General features: G+C 38.0%; 1 long non-coding RNA gene across 3 annotated transcripts in view; it reads right to left on the bottom strand.

Moving 5' to 3' along the window:
- Window positions 1-2,392: 2,392 nt before the first annotated feature.
- LOC102899278 overlaps window positions 2,393-15,384 on the bottom strand; it is a 49,525-nt gene continuing 36,533 nt past the window's right edge. For all 3 annotated transcript variants that reach the window (XR_006598982.1, XR_006598983.1, XR_002158169.3), the window contains one exon: window positions 2,393-2,884. This is a non-coding gene — a long non-coding RNA (uncharacterized LOC102899278). The remainder of the gene's footprint in view (window positions 2,885-15,384) is intronic.

Below are 15,384 nucleotides of genomic sequence, written 5' to 3'. Positions count from 1 at the left end.
TGTGCTACATCTAAATAACCTTAAGGAATTATCTTAGAAACAATATCCTACAAAAATCAAGATGTACTTCCATGGTTACCAAATACTAAAAAATAAGAGATAAAGTTATCTGTTTAATTAGTTAAGATGATTTTCCTTTAAAGCACTTTACATGAGATGAAGGACGATGTTTTTACTAGTTTTCCGAGAACAGATGTAAGCATGCAATATTCTGAGATTCAGATAGAACTGCACCTCCCAGGCTACCTCCCAAGGCACCTCCCAAGAAATATCTTAAATCTAGAGATCTATTTCAGAGAATTTTTCAAGTTAAATGCATTTTTGCTAATAATATGCAAAATACATTTTATGCCCACAAGTAATGTGTTTAGCTTACCTACTTTCTTCTGTCCTCAATCATCTTTGCAGGAGTCTAACCACTGAGAAGGTAGAGGAGCATGGCAGGCACTTGGTGACCACACTGAGAGGATATGGGCTCTATGCATTATCTCACAACCCATAGTGTGGTTAATAACCTAGCTCTCCCTGGAATAGGAGAGCAACAGCTGGGCTCTAGTTCACGAGCAGCTCATGCAGCACTCATGAAATAATTCATGGACAGCTACTATAAATGAAATAAAACATATACAGACAGAATGCAAAATGAGGGAATTTCTGTCACCTTGTAGGTTTCTGGGGTGAAGGACAATAGCTTTGTTCAATGCAATAATCTTTTCTTGGCTCTCTGCTTAACAACTATACTGACCGGGGTGATGAGAATAATAATGCCAAAGCACAATGGAAGAAGAAATAGAGTTGAGTATAATCTTTTGAAGAGCTAGGGAAAACATTTTCCTTTGTCATCCATCTTTGAGCTACCAAGGGAGGAAGACCTCTCCTCATTGCCCTTCCTCTCCTCACTCATGTGCCTGGGCATTTATTAGTAGTTGCTTTTATGGCTGTGCAAGAGTTTGGGCACACATGTGAGAGGGTTTAGTTCTTTCTGCACCTTGGCCTTCCTGCCATAATAAACAGAAGTCAGCTACTTTGTGTAAACTCACTAACTTCTTTTTTAATGTGACATATCTACACCAATTACAACAGGAGTTTTTAAGCCCAGTCCTACAATTTTAAATAGAAATAATATTCTTCCTCTTACCAAATATTCATTGAGAGCCTATTATACACATCGTACTGTTCTAAATACCAAAAACATTTTGCCATATAGTAAACCAAAAATCAAAAAAACAAAGTCTTATAATTACAGTTGACCCTTGAATAACATGGGGCTTAGGAGCACTGACCCTCCACATAGTCAAAAAATCTGTGTATACCTTTTGACTCCTCAAAAAGTTAAATAGTACCTACTGTTGACTGTAAGTCTTACCAATAACATAAACAGCCAATTAACCATGCATATTCTATATGCTACATGTATTATATGCTGTATTCTTACACCAAACTAAGCTAGAGAAAAGAAAATGTTATTAAGAAAAACATGATAAAATAAATTTACAATATAGTACTTATCTTTAAAAAATTGTGTTTAAGTGGGTGGCTCAGTCATATAAGCATATGACTTCAGCTCGGGTCATGATCTTGTGGCTAGTGAGTTCAAGCCCTGCATCGGGCTCTGTGCTGCCAGCTCGGAGCCTGGAACCTGCTTCAGATTCTGTCTCCCTCTCTTTCTGCTCCTCTCCACTCACACTCTGTCTCTCAAAAATGAGTGAACATTAAAAATTCTTTTAATTGTGTATAACTGAAACTATGCAGTTCAAATCCATGTTGTTCAAGGGTCAACAGTACATAAGATTTACTTCATGGTTTCACAAAGTATAAATTATGTTTTTTCTTTGTCAGCCTTGTCAAGGTTTCTAGCTTCCTCCACCCTATCTTATTTGAAGCTGTTCACTTGTTACGCCATTCCATATTGAGCAGTCTAATCAATCCTTCATCTTTGCACAGCTATTACCACTCAACTCTACTCTTCATTTCTAAGGTTTTTGGTTTTTTTTATTATTCATTGTTGACTAGCATCTCTGAACTGACTTGTGTCTGCTTCCAGATCTGTATCCTCTTCATTCTGACTTGTGAATGACAGACCATCTCTCTGAAAAATACCAGAGCCCTTTACAGCCAAAACCATATTCATATGTGATTACATAACACACATTTGGTAGGAAAACATAAAATCGATTCTTCAAGCTAGGTGGGAACCAGTAAGAGTCTGTGCTGGGAGCATTAGAAGAATAGTAAAGCTCATTTAGTCCAGTGATTGTCCAATGTCTGAGTTCTACAGAGCTTCTAGGAGTGATCACCCAACTTTATTGATTTATTCAGTTCTGTGCTCTGATTTGAGGTCATTTCAACTAACTTTAGTGAATACAGTGGAGAATAAAAGTGAAGAAGAAAATGTTTCTTATGTGACTTTTATTTGATCACTTGTATACCCTGGTATTTCCTGCAATTGTGATGGTTACCATCAGTCTCTGACAGGAAACAAGTGGCATAGTGAAGGAAACTTTAATGAAACATCTATTCACTCAACATGAACAGAGTTATAGAAGATGACAAAGAATGGTGACACACTTCAAGTCCAGCAACAGTAAGAACTCCAAATTTCCCACAGGCCTGCAGGGGCCACTGGGGAGAGGGACCACAAAATCTTATAAAAGTAACGGTAGCTCTAAGAGAAAGTCACAGCACATAAACTCCCAGAAAAGTGAAGTAGCCACTGCCAACCCAGAAGCCCAGTATGGAGAAGTCTAGTGCCATGATGGCACTCTCTCCCCATTCCCCATTCTCTTCAGCCCATCAAGAAGCCAGAAGATGAGGGTGTCCACAGTAGCTCTCCATAAATCAGCACATCCTGGACATGGATGGATGCAGAAAGTGGAAGGTGGACCTAGAAAAGCAAAAACAGAAAACCGGCATCATCCTCCACTTTTCTGTATCAACATCCAGTTATTTCTATGTTTGTATGAAAAACAAGTATTTCATTATTTTTTGATAACTGAGTAATATTTCATTGTGTGTGTGTATATATATCACATATTCTTTATGCATTCATTAGTCAATGGACACTTGGGCTCTTTCCATAATTTTGTTATTGTTGATAATGCTGCTATAAACATTGGGGTACATGTATCCCTTCAAAGCTGTATGTTTGTATCCTTTGGGTAAATACCTAATGGTGCAATTACTGGATCGTAAGGTAGTTCTATTTTTAATTTTTTGAGCAACCTCCATACTGTTTTCCAAAGTAGCAGCATCAGTTTGCATTCCCATCAACAGTGTTAGAGGGTTCCCCTTTCTCTGCATCCTTACCAACATCTCTTGTTTCTTGTGTTGTTGATTTTAGCCATTCTGACAGGTATAAGGTGGTATCTCATCATGGCTTTGATTTGTATTTCCCTGTATCTGTTAGCCATCTGTATGTCTTCTTTGGAAAAATACCTGTTCATGTCTTCTTCCCATTTCTTAACTGGATTACTTATTTTGGGGATGTTGATATGGATAAGTAACTTATAGATTTTGGATACTAACCCTTTATCAGATATGTCATTTGCAAATATATTCTCCCATTCTGTAGGCTGCCTTTTAGTTTTGTTGTTTCCTTTGCTAGGAAGCATCTGTCTTTTGATCACCAGATCCTCTAAACTTTTCAAGCCTAGGAAAGTAGGGATAGACACAACAACTCCTGATATGTGCTATTTGGGGCAAAACTGACATATTCTCCTGTGGGTATACATCCCACAGACAGGTTTAAAAAAAGCAATACTTTCTACCTAAGATAAACCAAAAATAACGTGTATAGTTCTGGTCTCAGAATAAATAAAACCATAAGAATTTCCTACCAGTTGCTGATTCTCTAACAAAAATAAATTCAATCTTCATATCTAATAACTGAATGTATCTGAAGATATGCCATGCTTTTATGGATATGGTAATCATGTGAGAAAGTCACTCTTTCTTCATCATAAACAGATTAAGTGTAAACTCATTAACCTTGACAGTTTTGTAGAAGTTTTTCCAATTTGAATGCGTGCTATAATTTGACTTGCTGAGTCTTCTGAAGTCTGACTTTCTTGCACTCTTCAGGGAAATCTCTATTTTTGCTTTTCTAAATGCTTTTATATTACACTCTTCTTTTCACATGCCCCTGGACATCTCAGTGACCTGTCGGGTTCTTAAAATTTTGGACAACTAATTTCTCAGCCTTGGTTATTCTTGGACCTCACCAGCGTTGTTTATTACATTCTACTTTCAAGATCCATTTAGCATGATAACATCACTCACTATAATGAACTAGTGTGATGTTCTATGGATCATTAACATAATCAAGATCTCTCCAAACAATATGTTGAAAGAAAATAAGAAAGCAAATATAGCCAGGGGTTAAAACAAACAAACAAAAAGGTGCATTGTTGTCCTTATCATGTGAAGCAAACTGCATGAAATAATTATCTTTGCTGGTAAGATTTAGAATATTAATTCATTAGCTACATAGTAGGTTCCACGTACTACAAGGATTTACTCTAGTTAAAATATTATCCTGAGCAATATCATTATCTGAGTAAGTATTCAACAGACCTTAGTCATTTTCTAAGATCCTTCCAATTTTTGCACTGATAATAAAAGAAAACTAAATGAGATGTACTAAAAATCACACACCCTTTATCTTTCAGAAGATGTATAGTGCCATTAATCTCTGATATTGCCCCAGGAATATGGTTTTGCTTTGTTAAGTGACTTAGAGAACAAGCTTTCTAGGGGCTTTCCTCTATCTGGATTTTCCTACCTAAGTAAGCATTATATAAATCAGGAAGCCAATGTGGAGACTCCGCATGTTACTAAGTATAAGTATTCCTAGTTACATTCTAAGACTTAGAAAATTACTACAAAGTGTGTCCACATTACCACAGGATCCAATATGAATTGAATTCAAGCCAAGTACATTTCACTTATATTATATATGGTACACACTCCGAGTGATGGATCGTAGTGGCTTTCCAGGGATCTTAGAGCTAGAATGTGGATGTTTTCCTTTCCTTAATAGGCAATAATTTGGCAAATAACTCCAGTAAACTGGCAAATAACTCAGCATGACCTTCTGGGGAAGGCTTAGAAGAAGGTACACAGTACATACCTGGAGCTGTGTGGCCAGGTCCATCCTCAAAATGAACCAGCATACTCCTCAATCAAAGAACCTCAATTATGTGAACTGGCCTTAGGTCCAATCACTAAGAAGAAAAGTCTATAAGACTCCATAAGGCAACTGGTGTCAGGTTTCTGCCCAGTAGGCTTAGAGTTTTTTTTGCCTTGAAAATTTTTAATCAACATGGTAGTCTGTTTTATTTTTAAGAAATCCATGGTCAATTCAAATATCATATGATTTCACTCATATGAGGACTTTCAGATACAAAACTGATGAAGGGAAGGGAAGCAAAAATAATATAAAAACAGGAAGGGGAACAAAACATAAGAGACTCTTAAATATGGAGAACAAGCAGAAGGTTACTGGAGAGGTCATGGGAGAAGGGATGAGCTAAATGGGTAACGGACATTAAGGAATATACTCCTGAAATCATTGTTGCCCTATATGCTAACTAACTTGGATGTAAGTTGAAAAAATAATTTAAATTAAAAAAAAATCCATGGTCAATCAACCATAACCACAGTTATGTGGGTCAAAACAGTTATTCAGAGAACTGTTGTGTCCTCCAATCCCCACTACCATTCTAACAACAGTGGGATAAAAATAATAGCAGAGCATGACCTGGAGAACTACAAGAGATAGACTCTCTTTAGGGAGAAGCACAAAGGGAGACAAAATGGTGAGACAAAAACAGCATATCTCTAAAGGAATTGAATCAGAGGCCTCTTGTGCACTGAGGGTAATCGTAGTAATAACAAACTTCAAACCCAGACCAACCTCTGACTAAATTAATGCAAAATTTCATACACTTCAATTATACTTCTGGGTATGCATCCAAAAGAATTGAAAGCAGAATCTTGAAGAAACATTTACACACCTATGTTCATAGAAACATTATTTATTATAGCCAAGAGATGGAAACAACATAGATGTCTGTCAATAGATAAATGGATCAAGAAAATGTGGTATATTCATTCAATGAAATACAATACAACAATAAAAAAGAAGGAAACTTGATCACATGCTACAATATCAGATGAACATCGAAGACACTGTGAAGGGAAATAACCAGTCATAAAAGGACAAATACTGTATGATTCCATTATATAAGGTATCTAAAATAGTAATATTCATAGGTATAAAAAGCAGAATGGAGGTTACCAGAAATTGGGGATAGGGAGTAAAGGGAAGTTTTTGTTTAATGGGAACAGAGTTTCAATTCTTCACAATGAAAAAGTTCTGGAGATCTGTTTCAAAATAATGTAAATATAGTTAACACTACTGCACTGTACAGTATAAATGGTTAAGATGGTAAAATTTATGATATGCTTTTTTTAACCACATTTTTAAAGAGTTTACACTAAATGCTTAGCAGAAGAAAGCGCATGCTCATCTCCAGGCATGAAAACTATTTACCTCAATATCTAATACCCTATAAAATGTCTGACATTCAATAAAAATTTGCAGAATAAAAAGAGAAGAAAAAAGTCTGATAAGACAAAGCAATCAGAAACAAATCCATACATGACACAGATGTAGGGACTATCAGGGAATTTAAAGTAATTATTATTAATGAAAAAATAGAGAACATTTAAGATCCAAGAGGTCTTCAGGAGAATAAAAAGATATGAAAAAGAATTTTTAAAAAAAATTTTTTTTCAACGTTTTTATTTATTTTTGGGACAGAGAGAGACAGAGCATGAATGGGGGAGGGGCAGAGAGAGAGAGACACACAGAATCGGAAACAGGCTCCAGGGTCTGAGCCATCAGCCCAGAGCCTGACACGGGGCTCCAACTCACGGACCGCGAGATCGTGACCTGGCTGAAGTCGGACGCTTAACCGACTGCGCCACCCAGGCGCCCCTGAAAAAGAATTTTAAAAACACAGCTACAGATATGGAAAATATCTTCAATAGGCTTATAATCACATTCAACACAGTAGAGCAAAGAATCAGTAAACAGAGAGAGTGCAAATAAATTACTAAAGGCAAAGAGAAAAAAATGAGTAAAAGAAACAAAACAAAACAACAAATAATGAGCAACCAAAACTAAACAAACTAAAACCTATTAGCCAACAAAAAACAGAACAGAGAGTTCAAGAGATATGTGAGATAGCATATTAGTAGCTGGAAATTCCAGTAAGAAAAGAGAGATTGGGTCAGTGAAAGAGTTGAAAAATAATGATTGAAAATTTTCTAAAATTAAGGATACATACCAAAACACTGGAGACACACACACACACACACACACAGACACTGCACATAATCTAAAAGGGAACCAGGATAAAAATGAAAATAAACTTCTCATAAAAAATCACACAAACAAGAAAATAAATGGAATAATATGTTTAAAGTGTAAAATGCTAAAAGGAAAATAACCTGTCTGTGGGGAATAAGTTTAGGAATTCCCTGAGTCTGAGCAGATGGGTTAACAAGGCAGAAAGAATTAGAAAGGTGTAGGATGTATGCACAAGTTTGGGTAAACAAGATTAAGTAAATAAGCTTAGGTAAACGGGGTAAAAGCCCCCAGTATAGGACAAGTGGGGCAAAGGTCCCCAGTATAGGACAAGTGGAACAAAGGTCCCCAGTATAGGACAAAGGTATAGGAATAGGGAATGCCAGGGTGAAAACATCCAAGATGAGGCAAACAAGGTTAGGTATTGGGGCAGAAATGCCCCCCAACACAGTACAAGAGCACAAAGCTGCTTCCACAGGAAGGAAGGACCAAATTAGGTAAACAGGTAAATAGGGCTATAGAGGCAGCAGGGCAAAGTTGCCCAGAGCAGAGCTAATTAACAAAAGAAAGGTGCCTTGTTGACCCTGAGGTAGCATGCTCTATCTTTCTTGTCTCCTAGGTCGGTTTAGGTAAACGGAGGTGGAGCCTCATGTTTGCTGTAAACAACCTTCCATCCAGCACCACAATCTTGTTTTGTATTGACCCAAACCCCTAACACCACATATCTCCAAAACCTCCTTTTCCCCAGGCCCATGAGTTAATGTTCACTGTTTCATTGTCCCTCTGTGCATGCCCATGATGCTTGTAAGCCTTATGATCCTAATAAAAACGGAGTAAGGGCTCTTAGAGCTCTTGTCTCCTCCCTGACATCAACCTCCCTCTCATTTTTAATCCTGCATCCGGCTGCTTTCTTGCTGGACAAGAGAGAACATGAGACCCAGGGTCCATGGTACCTGTCAGTCCAGAACTATTGGTATATTTTGGTATTATCCTCTAAGAATGAAGAAATATGTGGGGCAACTGGCTGGCTCAGTTAGCTGAGCATCTGATTTCTCATGTCATGATCTCAAAGTTCATGAGTTCCAGCCCTGAACCAGGTCTCTGCTGTCAGCACAGTGTCCACTTTGGATCTGATTCTCTGCCCCCCACCCTCCCCCATCTCCCATTTCTCTCTCTCAAAAATAAACATTTTTATCAAAAAAAAAAGAATGAGAAAATATGAAATGACATCACAGTTGACTAGAAATTCTATGAGATTTGAAAAAAGTATAGGGATGTACAACTACAGTAGACAAAATATCAGTAAGGTTATATATAGATGACCAGAAACATTATCCATCAATCTGATCTAATTGACATTATAAAAAAATCCACCTAGTAATGTCAGGTGATACATGAAACATTCACCAAGGCATAGCACATCCCAGACCATAACAAAAAAAGTTAACAAATTTATAAATATAGAAATCACACAAAGTATATTTTTAACCCCCTAAAAATTTAAACTAGAAGTCAGTAAAAGAAGATATCTGACAAATCCCAATATTTTGGAAATTAAAAAATGCTAAAGTTAACCCATAGGCTAAAAGGAAGTCTGAAGAGAAAATGGAAGTAATATTTTGAAATAAAAGTGAAAAACAAAAATGTCACCAAAATATTAGCAAACTGGATTCAACAATGTTTAAAAGAATTACACATCATGACCAAGTGGAATTTATTCCAGATATGCAAGGCTGATATGCCATTTGAAAAAAAAATTAATATCATACATCACATCAACAGGTTAAAGATGAAAAATAATATGATTATGTGAATAGATGCAGAATAGACATAGATAAAATCCAACACACATTCATGATGAAAATTCTCAGCAAACTAAGGAATAGAGGGAAACTTTCTCAAAGGTATAAAAATTATCTAAAAAAAATCCTACAGCTAATATCATACTTAATGGTCAGAAGCTAGAGGCTTTCTTGCTAAGGGCAGGAACAAAGCAAATATGTCCTTTCTCAACTCTCCTGTTCAATAGACTACTGGAAGACCTAGACAATGCAATAAGACAAGAAAAGGATTGCAAAAAAATAAATAAATAAAACCATCTTTGTTTACATATGACATAACTGCCTATATTGATTGTATAATCAACAGAATCAACAGAAAAACTAGAACTAGCAAGTGATTGTAGCAAGGTTGTAGGATATGAGGTTAATATACAAAAATCTATTGTTTCTTATATATCAGCAATGAACAATTAGAATTTGAAATTTAAAATGCAATACAATTTACATTGGTACTCCCTCAAAAGAAATAGGTATAAATCTAACAAAATTTATATAAGACCTATCAATATATGTGCAAGACCTCCATGAGAAAAACCAAAAATATAAAGAAATAAAGAAAAGTTAAATAAATAGATATTCTACATGTATGAATGAGAAGACAATCTTGTCAAGATGTTAGCTCTTTCCAACATGATCTGTAAGTTCAATGTAATCACAATAAAAATTATATCAAGTTATTTTGTGGGTATCAACAAGATGATTCTAAAGTTTATACAGAGAGGCAAAAGATCCACAAAAGCCAATACAATATTTAAGGAGTACTGATTCTACACAACTTCAAGACTTACTATAAAGCTACAGTAATCAAGATAATATGGTTTTAGTGAAACAATAGATAAATACATCAATGAAACAGAATAGAGAGCTCCCCTAAAGACTCTCATAAATATGGCCTGACAAAGGAACAAAATCAATTAAATGGAGAAAAAAAACATCTTTCAGCAAATTAACATCCACATTAAAAAAAAAAAAAACAGATCTTACACCTTTCACAAAAATTAACTTAAAATGGATCATAGGCCTACATGTAAAATACAAAACTATTAAACTACTAGAAGGTAACAAAGGAGAAAATCTAGGAAACCTTGGATTTGATGATGAACTTTTAGATAGAACACCAAAAACATGATACATGGAGGAAAAATTTGATGAGTTAGGAGTACCTGGATGGCTCAGTCAGTTAAGCATCTGACTTTGGCTCAGGTCATGATTTAGTGGTTTGTGAGTTCGAGCCCCACACTGAGCTCTGTGCTGACAGCTCAGAGCCTGAAGCCTGCTTCAGATTATGTGTCTCCCTCTCTCTGCTCCTCCCCTGCTCTCTCTCTCTCTCTCTCTCAAAAATAAATAAACATTAAAATTTTTTTAAGAAAAATTTGGTGAATTAGACTTCATCAAAATTTTAAAAATTATGCGTTGCAAAAGTATTATTAAAAAATAAGACACCAGATATGCAAAATGCATATCTGATAAAGGGCTGGATTCCAAAATAACAAAAACTCTTAAAACTCAACAATAAGAAAACAATCCATTTTTTAAAATGGATAAAAGATCTGAATAGACCTCCCACCAAAGAAGATACACAGATGGCAAGTCAACACATGAAAAGATGCTCAACATCATGTGTCATTAAATAATTGCAAATTAAAACAACAAAGAGATAACACTATACACATATTGGAATTTATGAAATTGAAAACACCGACAACACCAAATGCTGGCAAAAATATGGAGTAACAAGAATTCTCATTCAGTGCAGGTGGGAATGCAAAATAGTACAGCTACTTTGGAAGACAGTTTGGAGGTTTCTTACAAAGTCAAACATATGCTTACCATATGATACAGCAATTGCACTCCTAGGTATTTACCCAAATGAGTTGAAAACTTATGTTCACACAAAAACCTGCACATGGATATTTTTAGCAGTTTCATTCATAACTGCCCAAATTGCAAGCAATCAAGATATTCTTTAATAAGTGAATGGATAAACTGTGGTACATCTATAAAATGGGATAAAAACAAATGAGGTGTAAAACCACAAAAAGACATGAAGAGAACTTAAATATATATTATTAAGTAAAAGAAGCCAATCTGAAAAGGCTACATATGATCCCAATTATATGTCTTTCTGAAAAGGCAAAACTACAAAGATGGTGAAATTTAGTAGTTGCCATGGGTTATGGGGAAGAGATATATGAATAGGCAGAGCACAGAAGATTTTCATGACAGTAAAACTATCTTGTATGGCTCTGCAATAGTGGATTCTTGTCATTATACATCTGTCAAAACCCACAGAATGTATAACACAAAGAGTTAATCCTTATGCAAATTATTTACCTTAAGAATATATCAACATTGGTCAATTGTAACAAATGTGTCACACTAATGTCAGATGTTAATAGTAGTATATAAACTCTATATGTGTACCACAGATATGAAAGGTAAACTGGAATTCTCTGAATCATCACTCAATATTCCTGTAAACCTAAAATTGTTCTAAATATTAAAGTATATTAATTTAAAAGAAGAAAAAAGAGAATGAAAAGAAAACATCAAAATTTAGGAAATACAGATAATTTAGTAAATACACATTCTGTAGTGTTACAGAACCAGGCTGACGGAAAAACCAAGTGGCACTCAGAGATCTTGGTGATCGGAGATTTATTTAACACCCATGGGCTCAGAGGAGACCATTTCTCCAAAGATCTGAGTGACGAGTAAGTGGGGAGGGTAATTTATTGTTGTCAGCTTCCATATCTGTGGGGGTTTTTGCACGTGCAGCACACCAAGGAAGAAGATCCCAGAAGAGGGATCTCTAAGCTAGAGACCAGAGCTTGTTTTAGTCCTATCAGCCATCTTTGGTGTACTTTATTTACTTCTCCAACATCCCCCCCCCCCTTTGATGTCTTTAAAAAAAACTTTTAGTAGGCATCACCTTTCAGTTTTACAGGTTGGTACTCTTGGAGGGCTAAGATACGTGCAGTAGTTTGGCGAGCAACATTGTTTTCAATAAAATGTACCACAATATTCAGTATATAGGGGCAGATGGATACAAGTAAAATTATGGAGAGAGGGCCCTGTCAGGGCAGGAAGCCAGGATGCCCAATCCATGAGATCCCATCCTTTCCATTGATTGATACTTTCTTGTTGTCTACATTGAATTCTTTCATTGAGTTCCTTAACCTTAGTTGTAAGTATTCCTGACTTACAGCTACATTCCTCCCCCAGAAAAATGCAAGTCTCTCCTTCTTCTGAAGTGAGGAGGTCAAGGGCTCACCTATTTTGGAGGGTCATTGCCGCCAGAGAGTTTATTTGGCTTTATAAGGTTACCAGAGAAACTGCCACCTGTTCCACATCTTCATTTAGCTCTTGAGATAGTCTATGGTACAGTCCTATGGATGAACCTATGCCCCCTATTCCAGTTCCTATTTCTGTTGCAATTCCTGCTCCTATCAGAACGGGTAGCAGGATTGCCCCTTTAGCCCAGGACTTGGGGATAAAGGCTGTTAGGAACCGATCTTCAGTGTATATGGATATCTCTGGGTGAGAAAGATGGAATAACATATCTGAGTCCAATTGCCTCTAAGCATTGGTAGGCCAAATTAGAACACAGATAGAACACCCCAGAGGTTGAACATAGGGTTGTATTCATCTTAAAGTTATATTTCTTCCACATAGAGAAGTGCCATTCATAGCTTCAGGGACTGTACAGATTAGATTGTTGGCATTTATGAGACAGATCCCAGTGGCCAGTGGTCCAATTAAGACAGAGGTGTTGGTTTTGAGATTTTTCAGGAGCTTCCAGGTCAAAGAGTTGGGAGTGGCTGAGGGGCAAGCACATCCAGCAGGTTTGAGTGTGATTATCTATTTTATGGAGGACTTGTAGTGTTGGCCCAATGCCAGAGTGGGGGATTGGTAAGCATCTGATTGAAGGCTGAAAGGTTCAAACCCTGGTAGGCTGCTGGGGGAGTAGTCGCCTGTATGGCTTGTATTACCCTATCCTGGGTATCCTTTATAACCCTTTGAAGGACCCTGTCTTGCACCCTTCCCCCATCAGAGATCCCCCATTGAGGAAGGTAAGTGTAGCAAGTGTGCTTCCCTCTCTGGAGGCCCTTGTTGTGACATGGGTTCCTAACATTTTGGGTTATCTCTACTGTCCAATACTTAGTCCTTGGGGCACCGGGTGACTGACAGTGTGTGTGTGTTTTTCCCTTCTAGCAATCTTTGTGGAGGGAGGTGAAGGCGCTGAATGTTCTTGACACCCTTATTGTCATATAACAATCCTGGGGGCAAAGTGGTAAGCGGCTGTTGTGAGGGTGAGACAGGTTATCATAATATATAGGCAACACTTAAAAATCCTCCCATCCAGAGGAGGTGTGTGAGACCCAGCATGAATCTTTTGTCCCATGTATAGCTTGTTGGTGCAGTCTCTATCAGCCCAACAGTAAGAAGTAAGATCAGGGATATGATACGAGTAAGGGGCAAGGACTGGCAGAGTTGCATCCAAATCCCTGGGCTAGGTTCACGTATTGATTCCCCAGGCTTCTGCTGTTCTCAGGCCAGCCAGCTTCCAGGTTGTGGCTGGAGCAGGGCTGGAGGTCTCAGGGGCCAGTTTCCCTTTTGAGGGTCAGTTTAAGTGGGTTGACTGGATCTGGATCACTTTGTCAGGTTGTGGGTCCTTCTGAGTTGGCCTTCTTAACTCTGGAGTGATGGACCCATGGGGTGATACTTGAAACTTTTAAGGGCTGTAGAAGTTGCTAGAATAACAGTATGAGGCCCAGTCCACCGTGGTCTAAGAGGTTCCCTCTTCCAATCTTTGACCCATACAGAGTCTCCTGGCTGAAAGGGGTGAACGGAGATCCCTAAGGAAATTGGGACCTTCTCTATGGTGTCTCTCTGTAACTTCTTTAGGACTGCTCCCAAGGTCTGGAGCTATTCTCTTATTCCCTTGTCTTCAATCTGGGTGTAGGTCTCCTTGGAGTTACATGGGGGGGGGGGGTGGCTAAACATGGTGGGGGTGGCTCATATAATAACTCAAAAGGGGAGAATCTCAGTGCCCCAGGCATGCATTGGGCATGCAGGAAGGCCAGCGGTAGTAAATCTGGCCATGGGAGATTAGTCTCTTGGTGGAACTTAGCCAGGGTTTCCTTGAGGGTGCGATTCATCTTCTCTACTTTCCCTGAGCTCTGGGGTTGGTAAGCAGTATGCCGTTTCCAGGTAACGTTGAGGGACTTTGTCAGGGTTTGTATAATATCTGCCACAAATGCAGGTCCATTATCACCGTGTATGGTTAAGAGTAGACCAAACCCAGGCACAATCTCCTGTAGAAGGGTTTTGGCCACCTCGTGACTTCATTCCATTCTGGTCAGGAATTCTTCGACCCATCCTGAATATGTACAGATTATTACAAGAAGATACCTGAACCCTTTATTTGGTTGTATGTCGGTAAAGTCCACCTCTAAGTCTTCAAAAGGGGTGGCCCCCATCTTTTGTGTGCCAGGCAGGGGCTATGGGGCAGAACAAGCATTGTTTTTGGCAAACGTTACACATTGTTCACTCACAGCTCGGCATAATGCTGGTAGCCGGCTGTTATAGTAGTTCTTTTTGAGGGGGGCCTCTAGTGAAGTTTTCCCTAGGTCGTGAGTTGGTGATATTTCTTCATTAGGTGTTTCCCCGTAGATGACGGGACAAAGATGTGTCCATTTGGCATAACCCACCATCCCTCTTCGCTTAGTGTTCCCCCTTCTGTTGAGGCCCACTTTCTTTCTTTGTGTACTGGGGTGGAGAGGCTTCCCTCTGAGGCACAAGAGTCACACTGTAGGTAGGAGCTTTGCCTGGGTCACAACAGGCAGCCACTCTGGCTGTTTTGTGGGCCAAGTGATTTCCTCAAGTTATGGGGTCGTCTCCTTTCTGATGTCCCTTACAGTGTAGTAATTTATGCTGTCAGCTTCCATATCTGTGGGGGGTTTTCACACATGCAACAAACAAAGGAAGAACCCGGAGGAAGGGGTCTCTAAGCTAGAGACCAGAGCTTGTTTTAGTCCCATCAGCCATCTTTGGCATACTTTATTCAACAGTAGGAGAAAATTTATAACATGAAACTCTTCTATTAGAAAAATTAGCAACTTCATATTCCACAAAGAAAAACTAGAAATGAGAGAAGGAAAAAATTAA

This window comes from Felis catus, chromosome B3, assembly GCF_018350175.1.
Source record: "Felis catus isolate Fca126 chromosome B3, F.catus_Fca126_mat1.0, whole genome shotgun sequence".
Taxonomy (NCBI): Eukaryota; Metazoa; Chordata; class Mammalia; order Carnivora; family Felidae; genus Felis; species Felis catus.
This window is presented reverse-complemented; position numbering and strand designations above follow the sequence as displayed.